This window comes from Brachyistius frenatus, unplaced genomic scaffold (genome assembly GCF_029030835.1).
Source record: "Brachyistius frenatus isolate BFR_SWC_R1_liver_20210118 unplaced genomic scaffold, ASM2903083v1 Contig_3, whole genome shotgun sequence".
NCBI classification, from domain to species: Eukaryota; Metazoa; Chordata; class Actinopteri; family Embiotocidae; genus Brachyistius; species Brachyistius frenatus.
Genome location: NW_027210602.1, coordinates 6403956 through 6421375, shown reverse-complemented (window position 1 = coordinate 6421375; position 17420 = coordinate 6403956). Strand labels below are relative to the sequence as shown.

General features: G+C 43.9%; 1 protein-coding gene across 3 annotated transcripts in view; it reads right to left on the bottom strand.

Annotated features, from left to right (window-relative positions):
• cntfr (ciliary neurotrophic factor receptor) overlaps nt 1-17420 on the bottom strand; it is a 231180-nt gene that overhangs the window by 211172 nt on the left and 2588 nt on the right. Inside the window, exon 2 of one of the 3 annotated variants that reach the window (XM_069704998.1) lies at nt 16234-16364. The exons of 1 other annotated variant lie outside the window; for it this stretch is intronic. The gene's annotated coding sequence lies outside the window, so the exon portion shown is untranslated. Of the gene's footprint in view, nt 1-13941; nt 13961-16233; nt 16365-17420 lie in introns of those variants that run through there. One more of the 3 variants, XM_069705007.1, reaches the window with a different exon arrangement.

Genomic DNA, 17420 nt, shown 5'->3' with positions numbered 1-17420 from the left:
GACAAAAGGGTGGGTAATCTCCATCCACTCTCCATTCACATCTAAGACAGCAGCAACAATCATGCCGGTGTGTTTCAGTCAGGTCCAAAGGTGACAGAGTACCCAGGCTTCCTTTATTTCTTTTTGACGAGGAAGGCTGAGGACAAGGAAGTGCACGTGTAATCAAGACTTAGTAGGGCAACAGCAAAAAGGCTTTGTCCTATAAAAATAAAAATAAAAAAAGCACTTCTGTTTCTTTACATATTTTCATTTGATCCTGAGGGAAGTCAGTTGAGCATTAAATGCTATTTTTAATGGCAAAACCCAATGTGCTCATGGGTTTAAAGACACTGACACAAGGGACCTCTGCTGAGGCCAAAAGGGGTTAACTGTCTTGCTTATGGGCATCTGGAGCTGCAGCAAGTATGAATGTGTCCTATTTTAGGCAAAAGCCAAGAGAAATCTTTGACCTTTACCCAGATTCACATAATTTATGTTGCAATTACAAATCTTCCATGCAATGCCTTGTGGAAATTAAACAGAATGAAAGGGTTCATTTCATTTAATTACCATTCAGTCACCATCAGTAGCGTCTGCAATATGTCAGCCATTCATTAGCCGAGGAAAACAGCCCCTTTTCAACTTAATCACATATTTTATGTGTTCCAGTGTGTATTTTAGGAGGATTTCAGAAGCATGAGTAATACACGTCAAAACTGAGTTATAATGGTATCAAATGACTGGAGCTGAATGCTCCTGACATGGACACCATACATTCATTTTGTTTTTACAGAGTCTTTTCAACTTTAAAAAGACACATCATCTATCATTGGCAGCATACTCACAGTGCCATATATTCATACTCGGTGTATTATACATGTGTGCCTTATATCGCTGCATATCCCTCCAAGACAAAGAATATTCACTCCAGACCGCCTTCTATTCCTTTTAGCGGCCAGGGCTCTCCATAATAAAACTGTCAGTGACTCATGGCAGGGAATGCACTGCTTTTAAAGGGAATTACAGGAGCTGATGTGATTGGCCATGATTGATGCCAGCCTCTCACGCACCCACTGATAATGCATTTCACCTAAACACACTCCAAATGTGCCACAGGTGTGTTCTGTTCCCTAAATAATGAAAACAGTTCTCCAAGTTGCACATGTCGGTCTTGATTTTGTCTAATAGGATTAGGGGCATAGCTTGGAGTCCAAAAACATGAAAACAAATAGCAGAGCGTAGCTCATTATGTCCTTAAAAATCCATTAAGAACAACTTTACATGTTGCGCGGCCGCCCCAATACATGTTAATTTAAGCAAATAGAAAGCAAGCTTAAAGTAGCGGCATTTGCATTTAAAATGAGAAACGCTCCGAGCCGTTTCCTGGACCACTAAATCGACGCAAGTTTGGTCTTCTACCTTGAGAAACCGGAACAGAAAATCCAGTTTATAAATTCACAGTACACAAACAATTTGGAGTCAGAGCTCCAAAACATCTTTGGGTACAATGTAAACACAATTTGTGTATGCTTGGTGCAGGCGGGGACTTCAGAGCTGGTGTGTGTTTCTGAGTTCGTGTGTGTGTGTGTGTGTGCGTGTGTGCGTGCGTGCGTGCGTGTGTGCGCGCGCTTTATTGCGGGAGTCGTATTCCTAATGGGAGTGCCACAGCCCCGTGAGAATCCCTCCTGCCTGTCTTTTGAAAATAAAGCCATCTAAAAGCCCCTCGCACATGAAAAATGACTGGAGGAGCTCAGTGAAGCACAGCCCCAAACACAAAGTGGGAATCAGTGTCAGAAGAGAAAATGTGTTTTTATTCCAATAATATTCAGAATCATCCGCGGCTGAGGTTATCGCCACGTGTTTGAGTGTGACTTACATTTAAACATGAGCATTGAACATTGTCAACTAAGAGAAAAGGGAACATTTATCTTTCCCCCCCTTTTCTTTTTTTTTTTTTTTCTCACTTTTGAGATGCAATTCTGACCCATTTCCTCTGGGTTAGCTTTTCGCCACATACTTGTCGCACATATTTACATGAAATAGACCGGTGGGTCATTCAGTCAAGTATCGTGATGATATTGTTCAGCTCGTGACACGTTTGAGGCGATGATATTATTGTCGGAGGGATGATGCGGTGATCACTCCAGAATTTAGAACGCATGCTTCGGCAATTAAACTTCTGCCCAGGGGCTTCCCTCACAGCCATTTATCAGTGAAATTAAGTTGAAGCAAAAGCGATTCATGAACCATGACTCAGCAGAATGTGTACAGCGTGCTCATATGCTTTAGCGTCACGTCCGCTGCATTGAAAAAAAAATTGGGATTATTTTAAACTAATTAACACCCATCCAGCCAGTCGGGATGGAGTGCAAGCCGAGGCCACGGTGCTATTTAGGAATTATCGCTGAAAGGATGTTTTTTTTTCCGCTATGAATATGGCTGTGATACAAGGAGGTGCAGCCACGGACAAATTAGCATCATTAATGTATTCACCGTTTCCCCTCCTCGCGTACATCATTGAAAAACCAAACCGTCTGCGATCGTTATTTTCCGAGCAATTTCTGTAATGTTTCTAGCTCGATTTCAATCAAGTTGCAAAAGAATAAAAGACCCTCCAATTAGAGAATGAGCAGGTGGAATAGCAGAGAGTGTCTGTCAGGTCCACACAGCCGCACTTTCCAACTCTCACACACACACACACACACACACGCACACGCACACGCACACGCACACGCATACGCACACAGCATATGCTGTGTAACTACCATCTTAAAGAGGCTTTCCAATCCTGACAACTCAATTTTCTGATTATTATAACATAATCGTGCCAGTTAATGGGCATTCTCATATTTCATTTAGGGTTTTTTTTTTTTTTTTTTGTATTATAGTTTGGGGCCATATTACTTCTAAGTAGGCAATTAAAACAAATTGCTCAGAGTAATGGAGAAATATGGTTGCTTATGATAAGTTCCATATGGAAATTTTTTTTTCTACATTTTGGGCTTTTTGAGCTACCAGTCAATGGATTTATGTAATAGCGGAGGGCCGTAAATCATACGACAGACACACACACACGCACACACGCACACGCACACACACACACACACACACACTTAAATGGAAATACCAGTCCGATACACTCATAGCAGTGCATGGAGACATATATTTCATAGCAAAAAAAAAAACGCGCGCGCACACACACGCATGTAAAAGAAACATGAAGGTCGGCGTGTGCATGTGTGCAGACACAAAAGACGAACAGATGCAAAAACACACACTCACACACGCAACTCGTCAAGTCGAGCATATCCAAAGGGCTTCAATATGGATTTCACACTCGAGTTAAACCTCCTTAACTTCCCTCAACAATATGGAGGCCTCAAGCCATGTCAGTTCCCCCACTGCCACTGCAAACATGCACTTATTCTTCACAGACAACACGCTCCCTCTGGTTTAAAACCTCATTTGGCAAGTTGTTTACAGTGGAGGGTCCGCATAATATTTCAATGTCATTTGGTGGCATCGTTTATCTGCTTTAATGGACTGAGACAGGACGTGAAATGATACCTTTTATAGGCTGTATTTAGACACACAATGTTACAGGTATAGACTGATAATGTCAAATAATGTTGCTGGGAATATTCCCTTACTTTATAGTAGCATAGAAAACAGAAAAAAAAAATAATAATAAAAAAAAAAATGCAAATTGCATCTAATACCTACTTGTGTATTAAAAAGAGGCTTCATTGATATTCTGTACTATGATTTCTCATCACAAGTTGGTTCCAGCTCCAAATATAGACAATGAAAAAGCCACGACATTCAAATAAAGGAAGCCAACCTTCTGACTTCTTTGAAAACTCCTTTAACAAGATGCTAGGTCTTCCCCAACTACAGGATAAAACATTGTTGGCTTACAGGTCGCTCTCCCTCATGCGCCTTCGGTTCTCTCTTTCTTTATTGCTCGCTCACATAAAGACAAGAGGCAATTCGATACTTCCCGGACTCCGAGGGACGGAGTATGTGGGACTATATAATGCCCATGACCAATAATGCATCAGGAATGTGTTGTGAGGAAATCGAGGCATTTGACATGGGGAGGGAAAACTGAACGTGTGGCAGGAAATTGACCGACTGTTCAACATGCCTTTGCAGTGAAATCCAATCCACTCCTCTCACACACGCATTCTCCTCCTCAGATGCATATATGGACTATATGCTTGTATTTTGTTTTTTTGTTTTTTTTTACACAATGAAATAATGAAGAAAAAAGAAAAAAAAAAGAGTTGAAGTCAACATCAACCACTTGCAATCTGTCTCTTTAACACAACACTCGTCCTCCTTATGAAGGATCGAGTCTAAGTTTTACCGCCGGAGGGGCCTGACAGTCTGGCAAACAGGATTTAAGATCACAAAAAGACAACACTGCCATTTTAGTAACTGTGTCACACAGGCATACCCAAACAGAGGCATCTCGTCAACAAAGAAAGATAACGTTACTAAAATTGGGGTAGATGAGAGTCGTTCTGTTCGGGCCCGTGAGCGATCGCGCCGCCGCAGGTGGCAGTCGAGCGCAATCATGGAGCCGCAGAAGGACTATGTAAAGGATGCGTCTGGAGGGGGAGATGGCGGACGGGCTGGCGTGACTGCGGCCCTCCGGCCTCTCTGTTGATGGGCCCGTTGGTTTTCAAACGTGGCCTCTCACGAAAAGCACCACGAACACTGCGGTGGCAGAAACCTCCAAAAGGCTGCAGCACGTGATTTTGCATTTTAGTGCGTAGTGATGTTAATGAAAATGTGGCGAGAGCAGAGGTGTTGTTTTACTGTTTGTGATTGCCGTTTGTCAGGCACATTTAACGTGCGATATCAATAAAGGCTGATTTGACTGATTCAAAAAAAAAAAAAAAAAAAAAAAAAATTAAAAAGGGATATAATGCTGCTAGGCTGAAAAACGCAATCGACAGTCTGCGAAGGAGCTCGGTAAAAACGCAAAGGAGGATTTATAACATTCTCCCCTCAAAACAAGCAACAGCTACAAGACATCAAAGCTCTCATGAAACTGAAATCAATAGCAAAAAGTGAAATGACAATAGAAACGTAGTAGGACAATATCAAGGGCAATACAAAAGAAATTAAAATATGTATCCCTAATGAGTGGAATCGCAGAGAAACAGATGGTGTGTTCAGCTGGTGTTTGGACCGAGGTTTTTATCCACCAGACATCAATTTGTTGGCCGAAGAACTGTGGTGCTTCAGGCAGCCAGTTTACATGCTCTGTCCGCTTCTGTTTCTGCCAGGCTGGCTTCCATTTTAACAATGTTGGTTTGCTAGAGGACATCGATGTGAGAGACATGCATCTCTGAAGTGACCTTTAGGATTTTTTTTTTTTTTTTTTTTTTTATTTATTTTTCAACTGGTTGCTATAAATGTAAAAGCATTTGCAGTCTGATAATATTTTAGCAGTGTTTGGCTTCAGCAGTCAATCTTTGTAGGCAGACAGACACCATTGCACTCTGTGCCACATAAATATACAGTATACAGCCTAATATACTGTATGATAGATGCAATTTATGAATAAGATAGACACACACACACACACACACACACACACACACACGCGCACACACACACACACACACACACACGCACGCACTGATAGAGGCTGAAGTCATTTAAAGTATGTGAGGGTATTCTACTTTTTTAATCCTGCCTGATAAGGGACTATTTTCTATTTTGCCTCCACGTCCAAGATAGGTGGTGTGTGTGTGTGTGTGTGTGTGTGTGTGTGTGTGTGTGTGTGTGTGTGTGTGTGTGTCTCTCTCTCTCTCTTTCTCTCACACACACACACTGAAAGATATGCACACAGAAAAACGAGAGCAGTCACGTACCACCTGAGAGAAGATGCTGAGAGAAGACAAATGCTATCTTCACTCTGACACACCAGTGGTTGTCTGATGGCGTGTAGGCGAGTCCCCGCGTACTGGCATGTGTCTGTCAGTCTAAGTGTCGCGGGTCTGCGCGCACTTGTCTGTACGTACCGTCTGTGACAAACTGCGTGCTTTCACCGGAGGATCCGGGAAGTTTCATCGTGCGTGTATTTGTGTGTTTGCCTGCGTGCCGTGTCCTGTAATGCGGAAGCGTGACGGCGTGGCTGTTGAAAGTGCGCGTTTGATATGTCTCCTTCGCCACAGGTGCAGAGAGATGCTGACGCTGCTTACAGAGAGACACAGTGCCAGAGAATAAGTATATTTATCTCCGTCTGTCTGGTCCTCACAAACACACACACTCACACACACACACACACACACACACACACACACACACACACACACACACACACACACACACACACACACACACACACACACACACACACACACACACAGGAACTCAAATAGACAATGCAAAAATAGCAAACAGCTGCACATACACACACAAAAACTCAAACACACTCGTGCAAAGATTAACATGCCCGCAAACAAGACAAATAAACATACCTCCAAGCATTCTCTCTCTCTCACTCACACACACACACACACACACACACACACACACACACACACACACACACACACACACACACACACACACACACACACACACACACACACACACACACACACACACACACACACACACACCTGGGAGAGGTATGGGATCTTAGGCACCTCGCCAAGGTAAACAGAGAAAATTGCCAGGCCTGACATCTTTTGGTGTTGAGGGAGGCTTCTCAAGGTGACAGCTTTTCCTAGTTGTTCGCGGGAGGAGACGATCGGTGCCGTTCGACAATCAGCGCGCTGTCGCTTGGCGTCCGTGTGCGAGCACGCCACACCTCCACACGAGGCCCGCGAACGTCAGCGGAATTACAGTCGGCCCGTTGGTTGCTGGGATTGTCAAAATGAACAATCACCGATGCGTGAACAATGACCGGCGTGCGTACGGAAACGCAACACAGCAAACCGTAGAGGGGTTGCCAATTATTTTACCTCTGCAATTAAGAAGGTAAATCACAAATGCAAACTGTAGCTTGTTTGGCTCACCGTTTAAAAGCTTGCTCGCTCGTGTAGTGCTGTGAGTTTTCGACGTGGCCGAGTGTCAGGTGAAGACAGGGCTACAAATGACATCTCTGCTAATCGCTGCCACTCCAGCTGAGACGCTACACTCGAGTTGAAGCTTCTGTTGAACATTTTCTGGGCTCTTTACGGTTATATTATGGTTCAGTTTGGCTAAGAGGTTTATACTGAGTCGTTTTTGAGTTGACCTAATTAGAAATAAAGAGGCAATGCGTAAACATTCATAATCGACATAAGCACAAAAAAAACAAAAAAAAGACAACAAGAGGAATCAGGCGTGAAACGTTACAGGCACTCGTCTCCTGTAATGGTTACCAATTTCCTGTTTTCAATGCAGTAGTTTGGTCTTGAATAAACATTCACGTAGCAATAATGTGCTTGTGTAGGCTATATTAAGTGTGTTTTTCCACTCCCGCTATCATACAATACCCGTTTATAGATGCTCCACTGTCCCATTTTCTGTTTGTCGAATGTCGTTCAACAACACAAAAGGGACATAAACTGGTTATGTAAATAATCCTCCATTCATTCCGTCCTTTGTGCGCGGCCGTGTGTGTGTGTGTGTGTGTGTGTGTGTGTGTGTGTGTGTGTGTGTGTGTGTGTGTGTGTGTGTGTGTGTGTGTGTGTGTGTGTTGGGAAGTAACACCACAGACCTGGTGTAGATGAGGCCTCTCCTTTCAATCTGACTGCCTTTTGTGTGAATTTGAACTCATCAGGAATTGAACAATATGCACATTTGTGTATGTTTGTGAACAAATACAAACGTATAAAAGCAATAACACATGTGAATACTTACAACCTGACAGAAGTGATGACTCGATAATACTAAGGAAAACAAACGCTGGTAAATACACATTTCAAAGCTGATATTCCAAAATATGTGACCGTTACGTTGGTTGTGAAGACACAAGTATTGCTGATGCAGTCGTTGGCTAAAATGGCGACCGCAGCTGTCTGACCCTTCAATTCATTATTTTCTCCAGGTGCTGCAGACAAGCAACCTCATATTCCCTGACAGCATTCAAACCATGGTTGATCTTCTTTTCAGATTCAGTTATCGGGTTGAACAGGAGATGTCTCTGTTAAACTTCTACCCACCACGACTATCGGGCCTCCCCGTGGTTCGACTTGTATTTTGCTGAAAAGGTGGATGAAAAAAAAAAAAAGGCAATTCACTTGAATTGATCCAGGACATCTCCTCAGGTTTTACGATGGTGGTGTAGTGGTTCTGTTTGCGATTTTTTTTATTCCTCAACCTGCAATACTCAGAGGCTTTTATGGAAACTCCAGTTGCTAAAACATTTAAGGAAGTTCCTGGCAGAAAAATGGTCACCTAAATACATTTTAACCACAGGCGCCTAATTTTTAAATCTGCTTTCTTCATACACTGAAAGTTAAAATAATGAATACAGTTTAAACAAAATGTAACTGCAAGATGTGTTCAATTGCCGTTTCCGAGGCGTTGATATTAGCTTCTTAGCCACGCAACCTCCTTAGGGAGCTATTAAGCTCAGCTAATGCTATTAATGTAAACACAAATAGTTTTTTTTTTCTGCTTTCAGACAAATCGCTGTTACTCATGACATTAAAATAATGAAATCCTCTTTAAAACATTTTTCCAGTTATCGCTGTGTTTCCTGTCCAGCTGTTATACACGGCCCAGCGGACCTCCGTGATGGAAGCAGACGGGGTTGCTCGGCCATTTCGTGATACAACTGCAAAGTTCCTATCAAGACTAGTAGAGAGGGACTGAGAGGGTTTTGTATATGAAGAGAACATGAGATTATCTGCCATCATAATATTGGTGCAGCGTCGCCTGCGTGAGGATAATCACTCTCTTACGACTCCGGTCTGTTTATTTCCAATTGGCCTGAATCTACAGAGCGTTTCCTCGTTGTTCTTGCGGCTAAATCTCCACACGAGGTAACTCCTTCCCCTCCTAACTCTTTGATTCGCCCTGAATTTCCTCTCACTCGTTTCCCTTTTTTCTGTCCAACTCCGCTCTCTTTCACCCCCCCCCCCCACACACACACACACACTCCTCCTCCCTCTTCCTCTTCCTTTACTCCTCTCCCTCCCTGTGCCTGCAGTAGCTACCCAATAAAGGATGTTGTTAATATCATTAGGCAGACTTCCTCTCCGGCCAAGTGCCCGGCCCACTCCCTTTCAGCCATAATCAAGCGTGCACACTAACTATCAAAGGAGACATTGCTAATAAACTACCACAGTGGAGCGGAAAAACACACACGTACGCTCCTGCAGAGAAAATACTGTTGGCTAAGCGTGGTAAAATAAATGTGTGCATGCGCGGGGTGGCTGGGGATGGCGGGTGTGCGTGGTGGTAGGGGGGGGGGGGTCCGGTGTGGGTAACCCAGACAACACTAATAAAGTATACTTTAAAGGCAAGCACAGTCTAATGCAAATTTGCCACTTAAGGAGACTAAATTAATTGGGGTTGAGGGGACATGTACATAAGCAGACATAGCTAATAAAGTGTGCTCTGAGAAGAGGCAAATATTGTCAGTTTAGTAGCTTTAAATTGGAAAAAGGGGGGGGTTTAAAGGGGGCGGGGGGGGGGGTTAGAGGGGCAGGGCAACTGTGGCTTCCTGTTGCACTGCGGTCATTTGCTGTGAATCATCCCTAAAACGGTAGCGCGCACATTGTCAGCTGCATGGCTTGAAAGTGTTCTCTCCTGACAGCTGAAAGCTACAGTGCACATATCAGCAGCGAAACGCGGTCCAGAGGGAATACATGACGCAGCACCGCGAGCGAGGGGCACCACAATTAAAAGAAGAAAAAAGGAGAAGGGGGCGGGAGGCCAGTGACACGAGGCCGCATGATAACACGTTGTGCAAAAAGCAGGGATTCTCGGGCAAGCGCGGGCCTTTATCAGATCAAATGAAAGGAGGTGGTGTCAAGTACACACCGTTTCAATCCTTTTAATTGGAGAGCGCCAGATGAGACCGTCTCAGTTTTACACTTTACTTTCGTTCTGCATTTTGCACGGCGCTGCGGTCGCATTCTTTCAACTCTGATTAAAAAGAGAAACACTTCCATCTTTTCTTTTCTTTTCAATCAAACACACGCTGCCCGCATCAGTGAAATAGGACTTTCTTTAGTGTCAAAGACAAAAATGTACTCAGTGAGTGAACTCAGGTTAAAAACATCAAAATAATCAGATGGAATAAGAGACACGTTTCTGGTTTGCAGTGAAAACATTGGAAAATAAAATATTTGATTGGTATGTTTCCCTTGATGGAAACAACCATGACTCTTTACAGATGGATTATCTCTGCTTGTAAAATGAGAGGTTGTTTTTTTTAAATCAACATTTCAGATTTGCTCTTTCCCTTTTACCTCCAAAAATCATTTTTTCAAATAATCTAGCTACTATTTCACTCATTAGCAACCTGCCTGATCTTCTGACTGCTTGTTTCTTACCTCATCTGACTTTTGTTGTAATGTCATTATATTCCTTGATACTAAAAAAAATCACATCAGGTGAGCTCACTATTATCATAACCAAACAAAACAAAAGGCAAAAACATCTAAATCAAATCTAAGTTGTAAAATACTGGAATCACCCTTTAGCATTGAATATCAATTCAGTACTGATCTGACCAAATGTAGATACACGTAGAAATGAGAGGTCAGTTGAGTTTAAAACAGGAAACAGGAAGTTCTCTACAGAGTGCCTACACTTTATATTGGACCCCACGAGGGTAGGAAAAGTATGTAACTGCAATAAAGCAGCAAAAGTATCAACATAATGGATGTGACCTGTCTTGCAACCTGTTTTTTTGGCACAAATAAGTCAAGCCTCTCCGTGTGCATGTGAACAACCTTTGAGATTTTTCAGTGTGATGTGGCGACTACTGAGCTCAGTCATGCTTTATTTATCCCTTTCCCTCCGCACTGTAATGGAAATATAAAAGGGTACATTGATTAGTGTTTAAGGATGAGGTTTTAATAGATTAAAAGCCCCCGGCTCAGAGAGAGGCCCTCCCTCCCGCCTTCCCTCCCTCCTTCCCTCCGTCCCGCCTCACTCACTCACTCACTCACTCACTCACTCACTCACTCACTCACTCACTCCCTCCCTCACTCACTCACTCACTCACTCACTCACTCCTTCACTCACTCACTCACTCACTCACTCACTCACTCACTCACTCACTCACTCACTCACTCCTTCACTCACTCCCTCACTCACTCACTCCCTCACTCACTCACTCACTCACTCACTCACTCACTCACTCCTCACTCACTCACTCACTCCCTCACTCACTCACTCCCTCACTCACTCACTCACTCACTCACTCACTCACTCACTCACTCACTCACTCACTCACTCACTCACTCACTCACTCACTCACTCACTCACCACCCTCCCTCTCTCACTCCCTCACTCCCTCACTCACTCACTCACTCACTCACTCACTCACTCACTCACTCACTCACTCACTCACTCACTCACTCACTCACTCACTCACTCCTTCACTCACTCCCTCCCCACTCACTCCCTCATTCCTTCACTCACTCCTTCACTCACTCACTCCCTCACTCCTTCACTCACTCCCTCCCCACTCACTCACTCACTCCTTCACTCACTCACTCACACTCCCTCACTCACTCCCTCCCTCACTCCCTCCTTCTCTCACTCCCTCACTCGCACACACAGCTGTGCAGAAGAGCAATTTTACATACAGACCAAAAGGCAAATTTATGGACGGGTAAAGAGATGGACGTAAGCAGTGACACAGCGGTACAGAAAGACATTAGATGGACACAGACCTGGACAAAATACACACAAAGCTACATCCAGCAGCGCCACAGGCACAGCCCTAAGCCTTCCAGCAATCTATATCTATATTTCATAGCTAAGCTAAAATAAATGTATCTGAAATGTCCCCCAAAACAAGGATGAAGATATCTGCATTCTATTATAAAGTGGGAGCCCCAGCACTGAGTTTCCCATTGATGGAAAATCCATGCATTTTTAACGCAGTGCATTATTAATAATGTGGCACGGTCCCAGACTGGTGAACATTTTCTGCACACAGGGGTGGTGATGTCAGGTTCTGATGTGACTTTTCAAAAAGTAATAATAATAGTAATAAAATGGAAGCAAAAAAAAAAAAAAAAAAAAAAAAAAAAGTAAATGAGAATGGCAGTGTTTCAGCATCCCACTGCCGATGAGAGGAGACCTGAATGTGATTTACAACAACTAAACAACAGTAGCTGAGGGGGGGGGCAAAAATCCAATTTACCAATGTTTTTGAGTTATTTTGGTCAAATGTGTTCCACATCGTGCCGGCAACTGCATTATACACAATTGTTTGGACAAGATGATGTGCCATTCAATTAATATGACCCTGCCCTCTTTATTCTTGTCTCCTTTCGTGTCCTTACTGGGCATTTCATTTCCCACCTGGGCGTCCTTTTGTCTCTTTGTGCAATGACCATTGTCACATCTTACCTCCAAGACTCATCTGGACCCCCAACATGTCCGACATGTCCCCTTTCATTGGCTCTAATCTTTGCACCTCTTCCTGCTCTCTGACCTCAATCACGCAGGTGGCCGTAATGCTGTTAGCCTCTTATGTGCTCACCATCTTCCTTCTTCCTTAGACCCAACCTTTCATCCGGTCTTCTCTCGAGTTTACATTTATCAGTCGTGTCGTTTGTTGATCTTTTCTAACTTCTAATTTCCTCCCGTCGCTTCAAGCACTCCTCTCCCACATTTGACCACAATCGTGGCCGCTGTTAGCCTCTGCCAGGTCTATCCAACACCTCTCATAGCCTCCTCTCTCTTGCCACCTTCCTTCCAGCTCCAATCACGCTCGATGGTATCCTTCAGGAAAACCGTCTTCCACTCCATAACTGATGCTCCTGTTTTCGTGTACTTTTCTTCTTCCTCTGACCACAATCACTTTAGCTGTTAGCCTCCTCCGCACCTCTTGAGTTGTCTTTCGAGTCCGCTTGTCTCGTTTAATCCCTCCCTCAAGAAGACGCGTGTTGTTGGCTCTTCCTTGGTTCACTTCTATCCGGCCCGGTGGCTCAGTGTCCCCTGTATTCCCCATCCTGCCTCGGATGAGAGCATTCTGTTGTTCATCTCAACTTTTCCTTCACTTCTCTGGACCTCTCCTTTTCCTTCTGCTGTTAAACCACAGCTGACCTCTACGCGTCTCACTTCTTCATTTACCAGCTTTTCTCTGGAGTCCTTTGACTCTCCGTGACAGTGATGTTACACTTCAGTCTCCTCATTCGCAACCTCGTTTTAAATTGTTAAAACAGCCAACGTGACAAAGCATAGAGATTTAACCTGGTCACTTCGCAGAGAGAAGCATCAACTGCCATTTTCACGATAGTAACTTTTGTAATCATTTTAAAGATCATATTATCATGAACGACGTGACATGGCACTCCCCATAAATGACACATTTATACATCAAACTAAAAACATCTTTATTTTGATTGCTTTGAAGAGGCCATGCATTTCTGCAAAGGAGCTACTGATAGCAAAAAAAACAACAACTTATTTTTGATGACAATCTACATGCTGTCTTCATGTTTACCGATTATAAACACTAACACCAGTTGGTTCACCCATTTTAAAAGGTGTTAAATACGATTTGTAATACTTGTCAACAAACCGCAACAACAATGAACGTGAAAAATATTCACATACTACAACCATTTATTGTTCCTGAGCTGGAGGTTTGTCACTTTTCTGTTCTCCCATTATGGTGTAAATACAGTACAACACATGGTGAGCTCATTTTCCTACGTCGTTACTTTCGGCACGTAAACAGCAAGCGATCGGTCTTGCATCTGCCTGATGAAATTATAAATATAGCAGGTGAGTGTATAGCTGAGCACTTCAACTCACAGCACAGGCAGATCGGTGGAAGGACAAAGGAAGGACTTCACATCACACATCTCCTGTCCCCGCAATGGCTAGTGATTCCTTCTCGTAACGTGTTCCTGTAATGCACACACACTGCGATATATTGTGCTGCTGCCTGCAGGCGCATCTACTCGGATCTGCTTCTCTTCAAGATGCATGTATGCACGTATGTGTGCGTGCATCGGATTAAATCATTCGTATAGGTTGAGTGCGAGCACTTTGTGTGTCAGAATGCAAAATAAATGTGTGCATGTTTGCAGCATTATCTTAATTAAACTGTGCGGCTGCTGGGATCATTTTTTTCTTTGATTTTTTTTTTTTTTTCCTTTTAAAGAGTTTGCCCCCTTCTGGCCGAGGCAGCTATTGTGCGTGTTTGAGTGTGTTTGCGTTTGCGTGTGTGTGCGTGCGTGTGCGTGTGTGTAGAGGAGCGGGGGCTCATGTTGGGTGGGGGGGGTGGGCTGAGTGATGCATATCACTTTCCCCATTTCCCCTCTTTCATCCCTCATTTGCTTTGATCAGAAAGTAGAGGAGTCAAACTCTGAATGGAGAGTACAGCAGAGCCAAGCAGATGTACACAATGTGACACACACACACACACACTGACCCACCGAGCGCACACACAGAAGTTAAGGGACAAAAGAAAAGTGGACAAAGGGGAGGTTCCTCAAAAGCGGACATGTAGAACAAATAGAAAGAAAAAAAAATATATAAGAAAAAGAGATGAATATAAAAAAAAAAAAAAAAAAAAAAGTTTAACTAAAATTGTCCAGTCACACGCAAACAGATAAACATAATTTAACGTCCCGATCCATGGTTACAGGGCATGGTATGCGGTTATGGCATTAGAGAGCAGCTTTGTGTCTGCATGTCCTCGCTGCATTCAAAATGTACAAAGAAAAGCGCAAGAGTTCTTTCGGATTACCGAAATAATTACACACCGCGTCCTCCTCCCGAGCCAGATCTTCCAGCTCGGTGTGCAGAGAGGAAACCGTCGCGAAAACGCGGATCTCTGAAATGCGTGCGAGGCGGCGGCGGCTTAATTGGGGCCAAATCTTAACAAAATCTTGTCATGTTTTCACACCCTGAGGTGCAGTTAGATAAAAGCACACAGCAAGTGGCATATCTAACTAGAGAGAGAGAGAGAGCGAGAGAGAGCGAGAGAGAGGGTACAGGGAGAAAGCGTGGGTGCGGTGCGACGACGCCGGAGAGGATCGCTGGCTTTTTAATGTCTTTCCGTGGCTGTTTGGAAGGCTTGTTGCATACAAAGCTCTCGCCTGCGTTTGTTTCACAGGAGCATGTGAAATGGCTCTGATGCACGCGTGTACACACAAATACGCTTACCAAAATCTTCAGTTTAGTTCTTACAACTCCGAGCCCTTCTCCCTCTCAACCTTTCGGCGGGCTCAGATATATTTTGTCACATCCGAACGCAGCACTGAATCCGCTTATCCACTCGGAATCGCTTAATAATTCTGATGACGTTCAGCTTCTTTGTCTTTACAAGTAACTTAAGTGACAAATGCTTAAAGCTGAACAATTCAGATGAGATCTGTAATCCCCTTTTGTTGGTTGAGAGGGCTAATGCAGAACAGCTTTACGCGAGACGTTTTCAGCTCGCCAATGAGCCGAGCAGCAGCTCAAATGTTGATTAAATATATATCCGAGACAATAAACAACTTCTGCACATCTTCTTCTGGGGCGGCTTGCTGGAGATCCCAATTCAGAGCGATTAAGTTGATAAGTGTAAATCATTGCTGCAGGAGAGAAGGTTTACCTGGGAGACTCCCAACTGCTGAAACTGACATCAAACGATCAAATGGGACCTTTTTTTGTTTGCCAGAGAGGAATGTGGTCTTACTGAAGTGCAGAGGCACGTGTACGATCACAGCGTGGCGTCCCTTCTGCTAACACGCAACCGACCGGCCGAGTAAGGACGCCTGCTTCCAGAGAGCACGTTCAGCCAGACGTTTCTGTTGTTATTCAGGCGAGTCGTGACAAAGACGTTATTATAACGAGTGATTTGTTTTTGACTTTCGTCTTTTCTTCAGAAGTGGTTTCGTTTTCAAGGGAAGGAACGTGTTTGACCGTCTCTCTCTCTCCATCCTCCTCCACGCCGGCTTCCAACTTGTAGCTTTTTGTGAACGTTACAGCGCTGAGAATACCCCCCCCCCCCCCCCCCCCGCTCTGATCAGACCTGTGCTCGGACATCTGTCGGAGGATGTTTACCCAGGCAGTAAGTATGTTAGGGGAAATATTATCCTAGTTTTACCTTACCTTTCTTCTGTGTGGAGCATAAACATCAGCATTGCAAAGTGGGGATGATGGGAGAGGAGAGGCAAGGAGGAGGAAAGGAAAAAAAAAAAAAAAAAAAAAAAAGAGTGTACAGGAAGTAAGGCAGAGTGGACCTGAGAGAGGAGTAAAAGAGGATGAAGAAGAAGAGGACGGAGGAAGGGTGAGGAAGTGAGGGAAAGACAAGGAGGAGTAAGTAGAAGGAGAAAGTTGAGGGTGTGAGGGTGATGGGAGAACACGGAGAGAAATCAGGGAAAGGATTGAGAGGAGGGAAGAAAAGTAAAGGAAGACGGAGAAAAAAATGACAGGGGAGAGAAGAAGAGAAGTTCAGAAGTATGTAAAGCACAGTTGTAGCCGATACTTAACAGAAACACATAATTAATCAACCCCGACATCACTTCACAATCCCGTTTTATCTCCCAACTTCATGAGAATTACTTTAAAATGTCACCCGTGTCTATTTGTAAGTCACCGTGGACCCTTTAATAAGATGCGAGCAGCACTCTGACTTTTTATTTCTCAAGGTTTAAATGGTGACATTTTTGCTCCACACGTAAGAAAGTCCAATCCTTTCCCCTGCCAAAAAAAAATGTCTTAATAAGAGGAAGTAAAACTTTCAATTTCAGGATATGAGTCAGAAAGTCTAGACGGATTTTTACAGTCCGTTAAAAGTCAGTTTACATGCATGGCTGTCTGGTGATCCGTGTACATAATGCAGACGAGCACACAGATGCTTTACCATGCACACAGGCACACAAGCATTACTCTTTTTTTCCCCTTGTTATCTCTCTCTCTCTCTTTCTCTCTCTCTCTCTCTCTCACACACACACACACACACACACACACACACACACACACACACACACACACACACACACACACACACACACACACACACACACACACACACACACACACACACACATCTCTTTCCCGTCTGGTGTTGCTTCCAAAACCAAACCATGTGTGGGAGCTATCCTGAGCCGGCCTAAATTGCATGCGCTGCCGGAGCTCGGTGCCTCCATTTGAAAAGGAAGGACGCCCTAGCTGCCCGTCTCGCGCTGTCCACTCGCCCGTCTTCCTGTCTGTCCGTGTCCCTGCCACTGTGTGCTCTTCTTGGGAGTCTTTTATTCTTTCTTAATTCTTCACCTTTTTCTTATTTTGCGTGTTGG